The sequence below is a fragment of the Pelodiscus sinensis genome, chromosome 1, assembly GCF_049634645.1.
Source record: "Pelodiscus sinensis isolate JC-2024 chromosome 1, ASM4963464v1, whole genome shotgun sequence".
NCBI lineage: Eukaryota > Metazoa > Chordata > Testudines > Trionychidae > Pelodiscus > Pelodiscus sinensis.
Window position 1 is genome coordinate 147,131,023 of NC_134711.1, and position 19,655 is coordinate 147,150,677.

At 41.6% G+C, this 19,655-nt stretch overlaps 1 protein-coding gene across 44 annotated transcripts in view; it reads left to right on the forward strand.

The window, feature by feature from the left end:
* Window positions 1-19,655, forward strand: part of ZBTB20 (zinc finger and BTB domain containing 20) — a 723,674-nt gene that overhangs the window by 367,194 nt on the left and 336,825 nt on the right. For 35 of the 44 annotated variants that reach the window (XR_012897274.1, XR_012897273.1, XR_012897271.1 and 32 more), the window contains one exon: window positions 1,524-1,608. The exons of 8 other annotated variants lie outside the window; for them this stretch is intronic. The gene's annotated coding sequence lies outside the window, so the exon portion shown is untranslated. Of the gene's footprint in view, window positions 1-1,523; window positions 1,609-3,449; window positions 9,208-19,655 lie in introns of those variants that run through there. One more of the 44 variants, XM_075906209.1, reaches the window with a different exon arrangement.

Consider the following 19,655-nt stretch of genomic DNA (forward strand, 5'->3'; position numbering starts at 1 on the left):
CTCCAGGCCAGAGAGCCTTCCAGAGGAGACCACAGAGCTTTTTAGACTAGGCCTGCAGGGCCATAAAAGAGAGAACAGTGCTTTTGAACTAGGCCTACTGGGCTGTATTCCTTCTGAGAGAGGGGACAATACTTTTGGGTAGGCGTTTGGACCGTATTTACCCTGAAGAGAGAGAACAGGACTTTGGGACCAGGCCCATGTGGCCATATTTACTGTAAAAGGAGGTAATTATATTTTAGGGACCACATATCCCTTTAGAAAAGGGGCATCGATCCTGCCTTTGGGGGACCCCCTTAGGCTATCACGGGGCAGTTTCCCATACATAGGGCAAGGACAAAAAGTGGAATAGGGCCTAGGCAGGGTTGGGGAAGTAACTGGATCAGGCTGGGAGTCCAGAGAGGCAGATGCACTGTGAGGGAGCAGGAGGGTTCCTGGCCAAATAGAGCTATTGCATAGACAGATCCTGAGGTCTGACAAGTCTGGGGAAGTACCTGAGCCGGGGGATTATTTGACTCAGGCTTTCCTGCTGCCACAAACCTGAAGCCTGAGCCAATGCAGACTCTGTGGAAAGGGTATGTTAGTGCAGTTGACTGAGCAGCCCTGGTTTGCTTGTGGGATTTCCTCACACAAGAGGGTCCTGTTCTTATTAGATGAAAATATTCCTCAACGCCTATATTCAGGTCACTCTCAAAAGGCAGAAACATTTCCTTTCTTGACGTTTCTATGAAGACATTGGGAAAACTTGGAGATAGCTGGGGATTTCCATAATATTGTCAATATTATGCTTTGTTTTCCTTTTGCACTGTAAATATGATCATCATTCGATGCGGCCATCTCTGTTATGTACCAGTTAATTTATAACTGCTTAATATGGTATTATCCAGTTAGTTTAACAAGTATTTTGGTTTTCAAAAGAGAGCTCCTCCCATGGGAACCAAGCCAAGTCTGAGTGTAGTTATGAGAATGTCTTTCCGTTACTGGAATGGCAGTTACATTGGGCTTTTAGTTACAGGCCACTCACAGTACAATTTCAAAGTCTGCTGGGTAGGTTATCATACCAAACTACTAAGTGCCAAGAGCATTTACCTTGATTTCCAAATGTTATTTGCTACATTCCTTTTGCCCAGCACCCAAGCCCCCTTCCCCCTCTACCCTTGCAAAAGGCTTGAACTGTATTGTTTTCAGTATTTGCAAAGATAAATTTTAAAAAGCCTGATGTATATTGTGATTCAGCCTGGATCAGATGATGACAGATGAGTTATGAAGTCTTAAACAATGAGGTTGATAATGGAAATGCTGACACAACCTCAATTATAGTGATTCTGGCAGGGTTGGCCATTATATCCAAAGATGCTTTCCTCTCTCTAAGTTCTCTCTTGTCTCCTTGGATATTGTTTTCTGAGTCTCTCTGCCAGTTGCACAGCAGTTCATTGTAGCTACAGACATCTTGGAAATGTGTCAGTGTGATTCAGCCATTACAAACCATACCGTTACACATGCTGTGTTGTTGTTTTTTTCACTAGCTTCTGCTGTGTCATGGTAGTTTCCAAAATGGTGGAGCCGGGGAAGTTCATATGAAACAGAGAAGCCCCTGGGAGGAAAATAAAGGTAAATAGCAAAGTACAGCACATTTATTATCAGCTATATCTCTGTAATGAAAACAATTTTATCATTTGTCTGCAAAAGGTTCTAGTGACTCTTTCTCTGGCAGAAATAGTTGCCGTAGACCACCACATTTATTTTCCTGTGGCCATTATTTCTGTCCTTTATTTATAGTCATTTTGTCACTGTCAGCCCACAGCAGCATAGTACTACACTTTTCCCTTTTGTTTATTCCATTAAAAGACAAAACTTGTATTAAATGAATGTTAAGATTGCACAGGCCAGCCCTTAAAGAAATGCCAGTGTTAAAATTGCTTATGAACTTAGCTCTGTCCATAGTACATATACCTAATGATTCAATCTTTAATGACATTATTTCTCAGATAATAAAAGCATAGTATCATACTTCTTTCTGCAGCTTAGATACACTCAGATTCTATTGTGTATTACCCTAAGTATATCAAATCCTACAGACAACAACAAAACAAATAAAAACATTAATGGAAATTATGCTACTCATATGCGTCTAAGCTTGTAGAAAAAATTATCATACTCTATTATTGGCCAAATTAAAGGCTGTACCATGTTGCACATGCACAAGAGGCCAATTTAAGTTTGCATGTGCAAACTTAACTTTTGGATTTCTGAGTACTTAACCATGCAACCGTTACTGTGGGTGTTTTATGAGATTTCCTAAGTTTGAAAAAGGAAGAAAGTGGAATATTATTTATCTAGGCCCCACTCCTTCCATCACAGAATGTCATAAGCACATGAGGGGTATATTCTGAGAGACAAGAATGTCTGCACTTAGCTGCTTCACTCATTTTATAGCTTCTCAGTGAGATAGAAGCCCTTGATTCATTTAAGCCCTGATCCTACTTCCATTGATTTCACTAGGGGTGTGTCTAAACTACATGGCTCCATTGATGGAGCCATGTAGATTAGGCTGATCAGCAAAGGGAAATGAAGCTGCGATTTAAATAATCACGGCTTCATTTAAATTTAAATGGCTGCTGCGCTGAGCCAACAATTTGTCGGCTCAGCGCGCTAGTCTGTACGCTCCCGCATCGACCTAAAAGCCCTTTATCGACCTCCCCATTATGCCTTGTAGGATGAGGTTTACCGGGGAGGTCGATAAAGTGCTTTCATGTCGGCAGGGGAGCGTCCAGACTAGCGCGCTGAGCTGACAAACAGCTGATCAGCTGTTTGTCGGCCCAGCGCAGCAGCCATTTAAATTTAAATGAAGCCGCGATTATTTAAATCGCGGCTTCATTTCTCTTTGCTGAACAAACAAATCTACATGGCTCCGTTAATGGAGCCATGTAGTTTAGATGTACCCTAAGAGTAGAGCAGGCCAACCCCAAACACTTCTGAATATCTCACTGAAAGTTTTCATTCTTGTGGAAAACAGTTTGCACTTGGTAAATAACATTCTCAGCTGTTTCAGAGGGGTAGCTAAGTTAGGGTATGTCTACACTTGCAGCCTATTTCAGAATAGGGCTGCAAATGTAAGCATTCAGAATTGCAAATCAAGCCCGGGATTTAAATATCCTGCTCTTGATTTGCATCTTCCCGGTTGGGTGCCATTTTTTGAAATTTACAAGCCCGGAATAACTGCCTGCGTCTACACGCGTCAGTGAAACGGGCATTTGAAATGAAGCCCTAGTTCGAATTACCCGTTAAACCTCATTGCAGGAGGAATAACAGGTAGTTTGAAATAGGGCTTTATTTCGAACACCAGTTTCACTGACGCGTAGATGCGGGCAGTTATTCCAGGCTTGTGAATTTCAAAAAATGGCACCCGGCCGCGAAGATGCAAATCAAGTGCGGGATATTAAAATCCCAGGCTTGATTTGCAATTCCAAATGCCTACATTTGCAGCCCTATTCCGAAGTAGGCTGCAAGTATAGACATACCCTCAGTCTATAACTGGAAAAACTTAAAAAACAACTAAGGTGCTGCAAGACTATTCTCAATGGTGTGAACCAGTGCTACTGCCAAAGTTGACCTTTTTACCCCATGCTCCTTGATCCTAGCTGCTTTTATAGAACACTAGAACTGGAAGGGACCTCAAGAGGTCATTGAGTCCAGTCCCCTGCCCTCATGGCAGGACCAAGCACTGTCTAGATCATCCCTGACAGGTGTCTGTCTAGCCTGCTCTTAAATATCTCCAGTGTTGGAGATTCCACAACCCCCCTAGGCAATTTATTCCAGTGTTTAACCACCCTGACAGGCAGGAAGTTTTTCCTGGTGTCCAACTTAAACTTCCCTTGCTGCAATTTAAGCCCATTGTTTCCTGTCCTATCCTCAGAGGACAAGGAGAATAATTTTTCTCCCTCCTCATAAAACACCCTTTTAGATATTTGAAAAGCGCTATCATGTCTCCTCTCAGTTTTCTCTTTTCTAAACTAAACAAGCCCAGTTCTTTCAGTCTTCCCTCAGAGATCATGTTTTCTAGACCTTTAATCATTTTTGTTGCTCTTCTCTGGACCTTCTCTAATTTCTCCATATCTTTCTTGAAATGTGGTGCCCAGAACTAGACACAATACAGCCGCTCCCTGAATTACGATCACCTCCACTTACGACCATCTGCACTTACGACCAAAGCGGTCGTAAATGCGGATCCGAGTTACGAACAGTGATCCGCGCAGTTGCCATGTAACTCTATGGGATCCGAGTTACGAACACTTCGAGTTACGGACCAAGTGTTGGTCTGTAACTTGTTCATAACTCGGGGAGCTGCTGTACTCTAATTGATGCCTAATCAGTGCAAAATGGAGTGGAAAAATTATTTCTCATGTCTTGCTCACAACACTCCTGTTAATGCATCCCAGAATCATGTTTGCTTTTGTTTGCAACAATGTCACACTGTTGACTCATGTTTAACTTGTCATCCACTCTGACCCCTAAATTCCTTTCAGCTGTACTCCTTGCTAGACAGTTGCTTCCCATTTTGTATGTGTGAAACTGATTGTTCCTTCCTAAGTGGAGTACTTTGCATTTGTCCTTATTAAACTTCATCCTATTTACCTCAGACCATTTCTCTAGTTTATCCAGATCATTTTGAATTATGATCCTATCCCCAAAGCCCTTGCAACCCCTCCCAGCTTCGTATCATCTGCAAACTTAATAAGCGTACTCTCTATGCCAATATCTACATCGTTGATGAAGATATTGAACAGAACCAGCCCTAAAACAGACCCCTGCAGAACCCCACTTGTTATTGCCCTTTCAGCAGGGTTTTGAATCTTTAATAGCTACTCTCTGAGTACGGTTATCCAGCCAGTTATGCACCCACCTTATAGTAGCCCCGTCTAAGTTGTATTTCCTTAGTTTATTGATAAGAAGGTCATGCGAGACTGTGTCACATACCTTACTAAAGGTATACCACATCCACTGCTTCTCCCTTATCCACAAGACTTGTTATCCTATCAAAAAAGTTATCAGATTGGTTTGACATGATTTGTTCTTTACAAATCCATGCTGGCTGTTACGTATCACCTTATTTTCTTCCAGGTGTTTGCAGATGAATCCTTAATCACTTACTCCATTATCTTCTCTCCATTTGGTGCTACAAATTTTTAAAACAGGCTTGCAATAAGGACTGTATAATGCAGGGGTCGGGACCGCAAAGTGGATCTCAACCCCCTATAAATTGGGTCTCCAGGGCAGAAGGACTTCAGCCCTAGTCAGCAGGATTCAGGTTTCAGGCCCCTTGCCTGGAGCTGAAGTCTGTGAGCTTCAGCTTTGGCCCTTCGTTGCCTGGAGTGGTGGGGCTTGCATAGGCTCAGGCTTCACAGTCTCTCCTCCTGGAGTAATGAAATCGTTTTGGTTGTCAGAAGGGGGTCGCAGTACAATGAAATTTGAGAACCCCTGATACAGGGTATGAACCCTCAAATTTTTAACAAGTTTAGACCTTGACCTGTATCTGCAATTTATAACACAGTGCTCATCTCTTTATATATAATACATATACACATTGTAGGCCAGGTTCATTGCTAGTGAAGTAGGCATCATGCCATTCATTTGGAGTTCCTCTCATTGAGTCCAGAGCTGAATTTGTCTCAGTGCATGTGTACTACTTGTGTACTTCTTTCCTCCCTCTATATCTCATGAGATGCAACATTTTATAAGGGTAGATACTGCATTCAATCTTTTAAATATCGAAATCAAAGTGAAGTGTTTGACCTAACCCTTAAAACTCATAGCTAATGTGGGATGGTGAGGCTGTTAAATTGTTTTCTAAGTTGATACTACACATGCCAGATAGTCATCTTTCAAGGCATCACTGAGAGCTGCTTTGTCAAACCTTTTGCCAGTGACCCATGGACTTTGAGGTAGTGTTTATGCCCTCCATAGATCATTCCTTTCATTAGCATTCTCCTATTCAAAAAAGAAAATGCACCTTAATACATTTTTTATCAGCCCACTTTATTTTAATTTGTGTGCCTAATGCAAATTGCATGCCTTATTCCCCCTTTACAAATAACTTTCTCTTCAGTTCTGTAAAGATCAGTTTCATTTTAAAACAATTCAGACAGTTAAACGGGCAGCTTGTGACTTTTTCAGCAGACCTCTCCCAGAGGAATTTCAGTGCATTTTGTTCTGCCCAGCAGACAACAAAATGAATGAGCATGTGTGAGTCCCTATCTAATCTATCCAATGTACTGACAGAAAGAAACCCAGGATTGACAGTAGTTGATAGTGAATATTAGTATTGATGGACCTGAACAAACACCCTGTATTCAAACGCCCACAATCTCTTTTTGTGGGAAGGATTCGTTAAATAATATTCTCCAAATAGCAAAAAAGCTACATACATTCTGAGGCTCTAAGGTCTTTGAGGCAAAAAAAAATTTATTTTTTTCTGTTATGCCTCTGTTGAAGTCAAGGGGAGTGTTGCCACTCAGTTCAGTCAGAGCTGGATCAGGACATAGGGAACTTCAACAAGAAAATGAATGGCTGATCACACATGAATGCCTTGGAAGATCAGGCTAATAATAATAAATAGTATTATATTCTCTCTCATTTCTTTTACAGAGATTTTCTGTCTCAGGTAACTTGTGCCTCAGCTAATGCAATTTGGATGGTTTGGTTACAGTGATTTCCCCTTTCACTGAATTCCAGAGTATCTAACCAGCATAGCCCTGCAAATCTGCAGATATCCGCTTTATATCTGCAGATATCTGCATCCGTGGATGAGGATGCAGATATCCGTGGCTTGTTTTTGCAGCTAGAGATGCAGATACAAATTGTGTATCCATGTAGGGCTCTAACAGTAATGGCTGCCCTTTGTGGGTATGCCATAGGACAAGATTCATGTGCATTGCCCATGAAGAGTATTAGTGCTTTAGAGAGAAATACAGGCAGTCCCCGGGTTACGTACAAGATAGGGACTGTAGGTTTGTTCTTAAGTTGAATTTGTATGTAAGTCGAAACTGGTACATATTGTAGGGGAAACTCTAGCCAAACATTTCTCCAGAGCTCAGTTTTATTCTCCCACACCTCACTTCCCTCAGTCCTTTATTCTCAAGCTGAGGTGTCTGCTGAGAAAAGCCGCTCCGCGTCTCCCTGGTCTGCTGGGGGGGGGGGGCGCTAGCTTCGCGTCTCCCTGGTCTGCTGGGGGGAAGCAGCTAGTGCGGGGTTGCCTCATCCCGTTTGTAAGTAGGGATCCGATGTAAGTCGGATCCATGTAACCCGGGGACTGCCTGTACCCTTACTCTTGCCTCACACTGTCACACAAAACTTCAGGAGAAAATGCATGCAAATATAGCTCATGAACTGGTGTCAGAAATGTTGAGTGTGTAATTGGCACCACCTGTGGCATTTTCTCAAAACAGGATTTGGTGATAACAGGATTTGGTTTGTTTCTTGAATTTTGGAAGCTGATTGTGAGATCCAGAGCTGAAAGTGTATTATCCCTTAACATAATACACAGGGATGGTGCATTCTTTCCCAGCATTGCCCTTCAAGGGGCCTGTACAACCTTGAAAAATGCTGGTAGTTCGTCCTCACTGCAGTTTGCAGGCTCTGCATCACTGCTATGACCATATTAATAAGGGAGCCAATTAATGCCAGGTTGTATCCATAGTTTTTGGGATGTGTTCACTGTGAACTGGACTGAAGAAGACCAAGCTTATTCCACTGAGTACCTCAAATAGCATTCAGCTCAGAACACCTTACAGTCACTACGAACCAGGACTGGATCTCAGCTGGTGACTTAGTAAGAGGCTCTACAGCCCATTGAGCTATCCAGTCCCACTCTGACTATAATTTTCTCTATATCTTCACCATAAGGACATAGTAGTGATATTGACGCATCAAAAAGAGACTGACATTTTTTTACATCATCCATAACCCCCCAGAAATAAATCAGTTAATGACTAGGTGGTCAGTTTTGACTCATTGTGCATGTTAGTATAGGGCTAAAGACGTATGGGTACCTAAGTGCATTTTTCAGAATATGGTGTATGGGAGCAGGAAGATCCCAACAGGTGAAGGAGGCAGTAGGTGTGCTGGGAAAATGTAATCTGCATGCTGCTCTATGCATATTTGCCTTTTCTTATTATGTCTGAAGTGCAACTTGTGACTTTCATATCTATGCAGCCCTTCTAGTGCATATAAATCAGTGGTTCTCATCATATGGCCATAGGCTTCTTGTGGCCCAATCAGCGCAGAGCAGCAGATCATGTGACATCCTCAGGGCCATAAAGGTAGTATTAGATGCAGCCCACATAATAAGCTAAAAATCACTGGTGTAAATCTGCAGTTGATATAATATGCAATATATAATGCCTTGCCTTAATCTTCATGACTGATTATAAACTCTGTGGCAGAACATGGGTCTTCCTCTATATTTTATACCCACCACAACAGGCACCACTCCTGACTGGGGCTTCTAGGTGCCCCTGCAATATATAATATTAATAATTAATAATAAAAATAATACATAATTAGTAATATTGCCAGTGTTTCACAATAAGGGATAGCGGTTAGGGTGCTCACACAAGGCTCATACTAGACACAGGTTTGAGGTCATTATGTTAGGGCTGCACCACACATCCATTTTCCCAAAGACTTAAACACAGAGCAACCGAACAGAAATGTTGGGAAATTAACATCGTTCCAGGCAGGTGGAATCCTTCCTTTTAAATGGTCCTTTTCCCTTCCCTCTCTTGAACCTCCCAGCCCTCCCTTGCCCCCTGTATCTTTCCTTGTATTTCCTCTCTTAGTGCTCTGAATTCATTATACGGAGTAGTGTAAATCAATAGTAAACGCTAACCGCCCACTCTGTACTCAGTTACGCAACATCACATATCATGTACACAGAGACAAAAAGGGAAAAAGCACACACAGCCTTTACATTCAAGAGCTCTTGCATAATTTTACTTTTCTACAGCCAAAAAAAAAAAAAGGAAATAACAGATGGGGAGACTTACAGTTTTTTTTTCCCTCCTCTCAGACTGTTGAGAGGGGAGTTAGTTTAACAACCATGGCCACTTCTAATTGCCCTAGGCGGCAGCAAAACAAGCCATAATTACCAGTGCCATAACTTGCGTTAAAATAAGACTTTCTTGACCTTCCATGATGTGGGGCACTTTCCAGGTAATATAAGAAGAAAAATTATTGTGAAATGCATAAGGCTGCTTTGGTTTTAATTTTATGTATGTTTTAATGGAAAGAGAAGAAGAAAAAACAATTAAGGTACTCTTTGAATTTTAGAACAGGAAAGGGGATGAGGATGGGGGGGTGGATAGATTTCTCTAGTGTGTGTATGTCTGTTTTTGCTTTTTTTTCTCTTCTCTGAAAACAAACTATCTTTTGATGTAATATTTATGCAAAAAGCCAAGTTATATAACCCTTGTCTGCTTCTTGCTTTTGTTACCTCAACAGACTGTATAACTCTAGTGTTTTTCCTCACGACAAACTGTATTCAAACATGCATATCCTGAGGAAGGGGCAGAATGCCTGGGTGCCCACAGTACAGACTTTATTTCTAGCCTTTTTAAAGGCTTTAGACCGGAAGACAATGGATCTATTTAAGATCTCTTTTTGGCTTGTGTATTTCTCATTGAGCATTTTCCTGTTGCAATGTTTCCTAGAACATCCGTGACTTCTGCAGAGTCTCTCTCTCTCTCTCAACTTTGGATGTATACAATGGAAGCTTTCTCCCCCTCCCCATGCATCCTAACCCCCAGTATTAGGTCACTCTCAACATGACAGTGGCAAGTGCAGATACTTAGTACATTTTTACAGTGGACCAGAGTTATGGTATTTATATTTTTTCCTGTATAATATTTCATTTTAGTTAACTGATTGATTTCCACAGAGATCCAAAATCCTTCCAATAAGGGTTGTTTTATTTTCTATTTTAATGAATTTTTGCCTGTCAGATATATAAAGGGATTCTTTGTACATATGGATGAACTGAAATAGATATCCTCTGTAAGAGAAATTAAGATAATGGGTTCTGGGAGTTCAGGAAATGGAAGGAGCTGTAGTGAAAAATGTTGATGTTCCTTGACTGATCACATTTTAGGAGCAAAAATGTTTCTACATTTATCGAAGTCATTGAATCTTCAATGATTTAATCCAGCTGAGGATCTGACCCATCGTATTTAAATGCATTATGTTTTGATCTCTTCTTCCCTTCATACAGATTTCTCTGCTGGGTGCACATACTTGATTTGATCCTTCCATTGTGTAATGATGCTGATTTTGTTGGTGTAACACAAAGGATGTATTTGGACAAATATAAAGTCACAGGGTTTGTATCTCAGTTATACTGAGGCTCCTTTATGCCTCTCTGGCAGTATTAAGGAGCCATAAAATGAGCATAAATGTGATTCACTAGAGTGGTGTAAAGGAGCATTAGTGCAAATGAGAATCAGACCCAGAGAATTCTCCTTTACATAATAACTGATCACCAAAGATTTCATATAGGATTTCCATAGGAATAAAAAGTAAAATGAATTAGAGCTACCAGACAGAGATCTTTGATGCATAGACTTCTTTTCAGCCATTGTCCTTGAGATAGAAACTTCAAATGAAAATAGACATTTTTGTGAAAATAGGAAGAGCTTTTGAACCATTAGACTTTGTAGTTCCCAGAAAATCTTGGGGAGTAAGTATGTAATTAAAAGTTTATTGAATGCTTGGTTTCCTTTTCTGCTTCTGACACAGCCTTCTTCTGTAGCCTTGGCCAAGTAACTTCTACTCTGCTTCTATTTCCCCCTCTGAACATTGGGGATAATAGTTATGTCTAGTCTGGCCTACTGTAAATCATAGGGAAATTATAAGGCTACTTCATTAAGGTTTGTAAAGCACTTTGAGGACCACATGTAGAAGGGGATAAAATCACATTCATTAATAGCTGGTTAACATTTGTAAACTGCTTTGAAGATGAAGAAGTTTATGAAAGTTCTAAGTATGATTATTAGCATTGCAGATAATATACTGTTAGCTGTTGGAGTGGCTCAGATATCTCAAAATGACTGTCTTTCAACAGACTTCTTCAGGGTTTGATTCATCAGGAGGGTTGTCAGGTGTCCGGTTTTGAACTGGACAGTCCAGTATTTGAGCTTTCTGTTCGGGAAACAAATTGAGAAAATATAAATGAGAAAATATAAATATCTGGTATTTTCTAAATAAGATGTAATGTAGATTGTGATGTAATGTCAAGTGTGTCCAGTATTTTTGTTGAAACCATCTGGCAACCTTATATCAGGGTTCTGGACTGTACTAATCAAAACAAGAGATACACAGAGTGGGTTTACAGAAATAGAGTATCTGAATCACTAAGCATGCAGTTCCTCCTTCTCAAAGACTTTTTCGTTCTTTCCAAACCACAAAGTAGCTGCTTTATAGGATTCTCTGTTACCCCTCCCCAGAGCCTGATTGGGCCTATGCTCCCCAGTGTTGCCTTGTTATTTCATTGTGTATACAGGCAGTCCCCGACTTACGTCGGATCCGCACTTACGAACGGGGCTTTCTCGCCCCGGAGGTCAAGGTGGCGGATTGCTACCTGCGAGCTCCGGGGCGAGAAAGCCCAGTTCGTAAGCTGCTCCGGTGCCCCTGGTCTGCTGGAGACCGTCTCCAGCAGACCAGGGGCAGCCGCGGCGGGTTCCCGCGCTTCTGAGGCTTTGCAAAGCCTCAGAAGCGCGGGAACCCGCCGCGGCTGCCGCTTCAGCCCCGGTGCCTGTGGTCTGCTGGGGACCATCCCCAGCAGACCACAGGCACCGGGACTGAAGCTGCAGCCACGGCGGGGTCCCGCGCCTCTGAGACTTTGCCAGAGCAAAGCCTCAGAGGCGCGGCACCCCGCTGCCGCTGCAGCTCTGCTCCCCGTGTCCCTGGTCTGCTGGGGGGGGGGCGCAGCTAGTGTGCCCCCCCCAGCAGACCAGGCTTTTGTTTTGGACCCTGGGGCAGAGCAGCTGGGGCGCTGCCGATTGGTCCTGCAGCGCCGCTCTGGGCACTACTGGACCAACCCGGCAGCACCCCAGCTGCTCTGCCCCAGGCGTCCTGATTCAGCCGCTGCTGGTCAGTTTCAGCAGCGGCTGAATCAGGACGCCTGGGGCAGAGCAGATGGGGTGCTGCTGGGTTGGTCCAGTAGCACCGAGGAGCGGCGCTACTGGAGCAACCCAGCAGCACCCCAGCTGCTCTGCCCCAGGCGTCCCCAAGTCAGCTGCTGCTGAAACTGACCAGCGCTGACTACAGGAAGCCCGAGGCAGAGTTGCTCTGCCCCGGGCTTCCTGGAATCAGCTGCTGATCAGTTTCAGCCGCAGCTGACTTGGGGACGCCTGGGGTTCTTAAGTTGATTCTGTATGTAAGTCAGAACTGGCGGTCAGTTTCAGCAGCGGCTGAATCTGGACGCCAGTTCCGACTTACATACAGATTCAACTTAAGAACAAATCTACAGTCCCTATCTTGTACGTAACCCGGGGACTGCCTGTACTTGTAAGAGGTCTAAACAGGGAGTTAGCTATTTTGTCCTGTTACATATACTTTTATTATTATTTTCTTTGTACTTACTCATTAAGCAAGAAGTAGAACAGTTGAAAATACATACTGCAGAGAATCTGGCTGTAATACACATTAAGGTGGCCCCCACATTTCATGTTTTCTGCAGAATTCAAGCTCTCATTTCAATTTTGAGCAAGTTTTTAGCCATTATGTTTGCAAAGAAATGTCTGGGAATATGACCTTATGCGGTGCTGTCTTCCTGTGTTCACAAGCAAAAAGTGGGGCATGAACTGCTCCCATTCTACTCAACAGTGTGGTAAAGCTGAATTCTAATGACTGCCAATTCACTTTGAAACTTTATTAGCTAGAGCTTTATTTAAAGGAATTCCCATTGTTGACATATATGTGATTTTTATTCATTCGTCTCTCAATATTTGCCATATTGTGGAAAGTTTCAGCTCCTCAAATTGTGTGATTTTGACACTGAGCATTCATGTGTTTAAAAAGCAAGTTTTTAGGTCTCGATGTTAAGGGGAAAAGCTTGACAATATGACCATCTGAAGTCTCAAAAAAGAGATGGAAAATAAAAAGAAACTCAAGTGGCTTACTTTAAAAAAAAAAATCTCATGATTTTAAAGTCAATCTCAAGATTTATGTGACCTGACTTTTTCCTGGGGTTGACAGGGGGCAATACTGTAAAAACAGCCGGTAAACATGCTCATGCTTTATCCAGTGATGTTGAATTGATGAGAAAAGCCGTTCATTATACACGAGTGAGGTGCTGGGTGGGATTTTTTTTTTTTTGACAGAAATCTGCAGGGGAATATTTTTTCTACTGACTGATGATTTGGATACACTTTTATAACTTCTTTTTTTGTCCTTCACCATTGCTATAGTATGACTGGTGAACAAGATGGGGGGGGGGGGGGGGGAAGGGAACACCCTATATGTATGGATGCATTTACACTGCACCCTTACCTCGAAATAAGCTGTGCAATGTGCGCTACACAAACTGCGTAGCTTATTTTGAGGTAATTTCTAAATACACAGCGCCAATTTTAAAATAAAGCGCTATTCCAAAATGCTCCTTAGCCTTCATGGAACAAGGTTTACAGGGATGTTGGAATAGCTAGCTTGTTATATTTTCAAATAACAGGTATGCTCAAATAGCTCTGCAGTTTAGACATAGCCTATTTGATTAGGAGATTGCAAACTTTTCTTTGGGATTTGGACCTTTCCACAGGGCATTACACCTTGAATCCATTTGGAAAGTCAGACTTTTGCTAAGCTATGTGTCTACCCACAGGCACATTACATTAGTACTGCATAAACTGAATTTATTGCCTGCTGGTGTTTCCAGATGAAACTTATTTGTGTTGGTTTTAACCTAGAAAACCATAAATGTTTTGGTGCCTACTGAGCTGAAGGGCTATCACTCTCCCCGTGTGATACCCCTACATTTTAGATCAGCAGAGACACTCAGGTGAAGCATTCTCCATTGGGGCTAGGTCTACACTACAGAGTTTTTTAGCAAACACGGGCGTTTTTCCACAAAAACTCGTGGAGCAACCACACCTCAAGCATGTTTTTGCGCAAGTAGGTAGTTTTTCCAGTGTAGGTATTCCTCCTTCTATAAGGAATAACTCCTTTTTGCACAAGAGCTCTTGCACAAAAAGGTGTGTATGGACAGGGAAGAGGGTTTTTTTTAAAAGAGGCAATCAAAAAAAAGCACAGCTGCCCTGGTGGCCATTCTGTGCATAGCAATAAGAGTTTCCTTTTGAGAGAGCATCCATACAGTCTGGACACTCTCATGTGCAAAAGCGCATCGCTTTTTCAATGCGCTTTTGCAGTGTGGATACGCTCTTGTGCAAGAAGTTTTTGCGGAAGAAGCCTGTCGTGCAGACATAGCCTGAGTACTCAGCTTTCAGCTTCTCTTTCTCAATTTTAGAGTTTGTCACACCCTTTTATCCAAAGAAGCATGTTGACTTTTAGGGCACACTGCAAAACTCATCTCTTTAGATGTACTCTGGAGGAATCTGGGATCCACCAAATACTGGCAATTGTGGACAAGACTTTTGTCATTAAGTATTCTGTGTGGTAATTTCCGACTATGAAACTTGCAAGAAGATGCTAATTTCACCATTTGATGACTATGCTCTGAATAAGTGCCAAAGCCATCTAGAGTTTTAAATAGATGGTTTTGTATTTACTTTTTCTCATAACACAAGAGATGGGAGTCACCAAATGAAATTAATATGCAAGACAAAAGGAAGTATTTCTTCACACAATGCACAACCTGTGGAACTCTTTCGCAGAGGATATTGTGAAGGCCAAAACTATAACAGGACTCAATTAATTACATACATTTATGTACATTTAATTACATGTAATTACATGCATTTAGATACATTTATAGACAATAAATGTCAATGGCTATTAGCTACGATGAACAGGGATGGTGTTCTTTGCCTGTTTCCCATAAGATGGGAATGGACAACAGGGGATAGATCAGTTGAAGATTGCCTATTCAGCTCATTTCCTGTGAAGCACCTGGTATTGGCCACTGTCAGAAAAAGGGATACTGGAATAGATGGACCTAGTCTGGCCATTGTTATTTTGTTACGAATGAATAATAGCAATATCTTTTCACAGAGATTATTTGCAGAAAGGGATTAAGAGAACAGGGTAGGGAAATAGCTGAAAACATTTTGCTTTGTGATATTTAAATACAGCTATTTTTAAATTATTTTTCTGTAAAGGTTTTGATTATGTTCCCTGGATTTGCTATGCCTCTTCTCCTGACTGAAGAGGGGTGCAAATTTTGGATCCAATCGAACCTGCTTCCCTTTACCCCAAATTCTGAGATGCGTTTGAATATGGATTTTTAATAAAGGAGTCTCGATCCCATAGTTTGCAACTGAACTTGATCTGCTCTCTTTGGTGGTGTACAGATCCGTGATGTTGGTTCAGGCCCATCTCTGCTTCTAGAAGTCAGCCACTCTTGTTTTGTACTGCAAAAATTAAACAGGGAATGTTAAGCATTTCCCAATTTAGCATTTATAATGGGAAGCGGCTGTAGTGGCATGGCACACTGCTGCAAGGGCAGACATACACATCAGGAGTGGTTTAAAACAACGTTTATTTTCTCTTGAGGTCCACCCCTACCTCCTCCAGCGTGACTGCTTTGCTTTGCAGGCAGGTGTAGGCTGTTTTAAATTTTACTTTAAATTTAAGTTTTACTTAAGTGGGAACTAATTTATTTTTTGCAAATGAAGTTTAAAGCAGCCCAGCCATCTGCAAAGCAAAGAAGGAGGCAGCAGGTTTCTTTGACGTTCAGATGTCGGTGATTCTCAAACAGCACCAACATGCAAGCAAAAATAGCTCTCTTGGCGCCTATGGTTACTAATATTTATTATTATAAATTGAGTGTCTTAGGTCTAAATCTGGACCTCAACTTTCTAAAAGTTTCCTGTTGCTTTGTTCCTGTTGTTGAATAGTTGAGACCAGCTCAGGAGTTTTAATCAGGAGATTTGGTACAGGTCTGTCCTAGAGTGCAGTGAAATCCCATTCTTGAACTGTGACATCCCTTTTCAGACAGAAAAAAAATCCAATCCATAACAAAAACAAGAGTTGCGCCCTTTTTGGTAGGATTAATATATTTTAAGTTCCCAAAAGGAGGACACTACCAGAGGAAGGGTGCTGGCAAAGGTACTTGTAATAGAGGTATTCACTGGAAGTTGGGGGTACTGGAGGTTGCCACAAGCCAAGGATGCAGTGACAGCTGTCAGTCAGCACCTTTCTGCAGGATGTACTGCAAACCACAGGCTAGGTGGGTGAAATCCAGCAGCTGTGGCTGCAAGGGCATTCTGCTGCAGATGCAGCAGAGAGACCAGTCAGAAAGCAGTCCATTTGGGACTCTCTTTGAGCTGCAGTATCTGCTCTGCAAAAATCCTGGACATTTCCTGATGTTTGAAAAATCTGCCCAGACAGAGGATGAAGCCTCAAAAAAGAGTCAATGTCCAGTAAAACCCAGATGTGCGGTAATCTTATTGTTTGACAATTTTATGTTGAATAAGAAAAGCCTGGAGTGTTTTTCTGGTTTTGTTTGAAGGCTTATTGATGATCTAAAATACATATTTCAAGCTTTCTTAATTGAAATACTAGGGACATTTTATATCTTTTGCACAGTTATTTTTTATCCCAAACATTTCTTATCCATTGGAGTTAAATACATGCCAGTAAAATGCATGTTAAATAGTTTGACTAAAAAGCCCTTCCTTTCTCAGCTGCTCACTTTTCAAATCTCCCGCCCTATCCCCTCCCCCGCACTCCCAGTGATATCAGAACATCACAAGTTCTCCAGTCATCGTATAGATTTCCAGAATAGACAAGACCTGATTTTTCTAATAATAAATATAATAAAAGAAGAAAACCTTTTGGACAAAAATGTTCAGGTGTTCTATGTAAATAATAAAATTACAGAGAAAGGTGGACACCTGTTTTTCCCCCCATCCTTACATGCAGCACTACTTTAAACTGAGCATAGTTAAACCTAAGATTTCACAAACATTTACACACAATTACATTTATGTAAAGAAGTAGTCTATTTCATATGTATACATTTAACGATGTGTTAAGACTTGCTGAACTGGGATCTTAAATTGTGATTTTCTTTTCTCAGAGGGAAGCTTTTCATTTATTTTCTTTCCCTCTCTTCTAGGCAGAAAACAAAGTTTTAGTTTTTTAAAACATTTCATCCTTTTTTGATTGTGTCTGCTCCAGGAGGCTAGAGGTTTTGTATTGTGCATTTATTTAGGTTCATGGAGAAAAGACAAGCCCAATATCTTAGCAGTCATGAAACTGAGGGTGAATAATTCAGTTTGTTCTCTCACCATTACTACAATTTATACCCAGAACACAAGTAGTAAACCAAAGCAAAAACCTAGTTAGCTTTTCTTTATAAAGTGATTAATGAAAAGTAAAGTTCAGATGGGGCTACAAATCCTGGTGGTGGACAATGGGTTGATTTATTGTGTAAATCGACCATGGATAATTAACCATACGGCAACATTTAAAAAAATGCATAACAACACTGGTTTCTTTTAGTTCCTGTGAGTTGCACAGAGGGATAAGGACTCATTCACAACTGGTTACAACTGGTTACAGACTAGAGAGAGAAAACCCATGAGCAGCCAGAGAAACAAACCATTAAAACCCCACTTCATATGAAGTTTTATAATGAAGCATCCACTAATGATTGCATGATGGCTAAAGCTACACTCTTCTCGGAATGCAAGAGGAGTGAATCTGTATTTGGACCATGATTATGCTTTCCATGGCATGTTATCACATGCTTTAATTCACTACAAAGAACAACCTAGCAGCTGGCCTGGGCAGCTTTTCAGAGACGAGGGTGGAGAGGAGGTCACCGTTCGGCGTTCATTGCTGAATAAGCTTCTGCGGTGCCTCTGTATGCCTCTGTAGTCTGACGTAGGGGGAAGTGAGTGATGGATGATTGTAGACAAAGGTCTATTTGCCCTTCTGCCAAATCCTCCTTTGAACTGCAGCGAGCAGGGTACATGATGTTGAGATCTGTGGTGTATAAGATGTGTTTGTGTCCATATGGATTCTCCAAATTCTGCCTCATGCTTCATGGAGTGGACCACATTGGTCATAGGCAAAGGGCCATTCTTGCACAAGGAGGAGGAGGCAGTATTTGCTCTTTGTACATTTACTAAGGCCACGTTTCTCGAACTGTGGGTCCTGACCCCCCGGTGGGTCGCGAGCAACTTAGAGGGGGGTTGCGGTATCACAAACTTTGAGAACCCCTGTACTATGGTAATGAGACTTGTGTATGTTTACTACTGTAACAAGCCCTTGAGACAATATGTATAACTACAGCGGGGGCCCATGTAAAGCAACCAAGGAGACATCGCAGGCTTGTCTTTACTGCAGTGTTAATTTGAGTAATCTACCTTTGAGTTAATTCGTGTCCAGTTAGCCTCCCCCAAGTGAGAAGTTGCTCTGCAACATAACCTTGAAACCAAACAGTGTTTGTATTAATAGTATGAAGTAGCTGAGACACCCGCTGCATGCTCTAACTTCTATTCACACACCCTAAGACTATGTCTACACAGCAACATTATTTTGAAATAACTAGCATTATATTGAAATAACAGTCTGTGTCTGCACGACTGGCAGTTATTTGGACATAATGTCGAAATACTGTCAAGCAGGAGGACTACTTACTCCGACTCCTGTAACCCTCATTGTATGAGGAGTAAGGAAAGTTGGAGGAATAGTGCTCTATTTCAAAATAAGTGCTGTGTAGATGCTCCCAGTTTCGAAATAAGCTATTTCAAAATAAGCTATGCAATTGACATAGCTCAATTTGCGTAGCTTATTTCGAGTTAAGCTCTGCTGTTTAGACGCACCCTAAAAGTTCACAATCTCTGTTACACAGAGGGTGGCATCCCACAGATCAGTAGGTCCAAGTGCAAGTTAGAAATAGTGGTCTCATGAAGAACTAATCAGCACAGTTGTTTAGTTTAATACCTTAGATTTTCACTCCAATGGGGTTGAATGCACAAGCTTGCTTTTTGTAAGAAGCAAAATTAATTTGATGTCTAATGAAATTTTGTCCATGGTACAAAATAGCTCTTTAAAGAGTGGCACAGGAAGCAGCAAATTCTCATGAGAACGTGAAGACTGAAATAACAGGGGAGCTGAGGGGCTAGCTGCATCTTGGCCTGGTTTTGCTCTCTATGAATGTACCCCATCAGTTGTTCGGTATATTGTATTTTCCCTTATTGGTCTATGGGTGGATGTGGTGGAATGGAGGTCAACTTGGTGTGCTCCCTTTCAGTCAAGCATAGTGCTTATGATCCCTGCCTCAGTTTCCCTTCACCCAGGTTATAAATGAGTCCTGACAGATCTTTTCCACCCAGATTAGAAATGAGTCCTGATGGATTTTTTTTTTTATCAAAGAGTGCCTCCTTCCAAAGGTCTCATTTATTAACAGCAGACATAGGCATAAATAGAATCTTAGAGACACCCAAAGGCATTCATTGTCTTGGGCTCAATCCAGCTGGCAG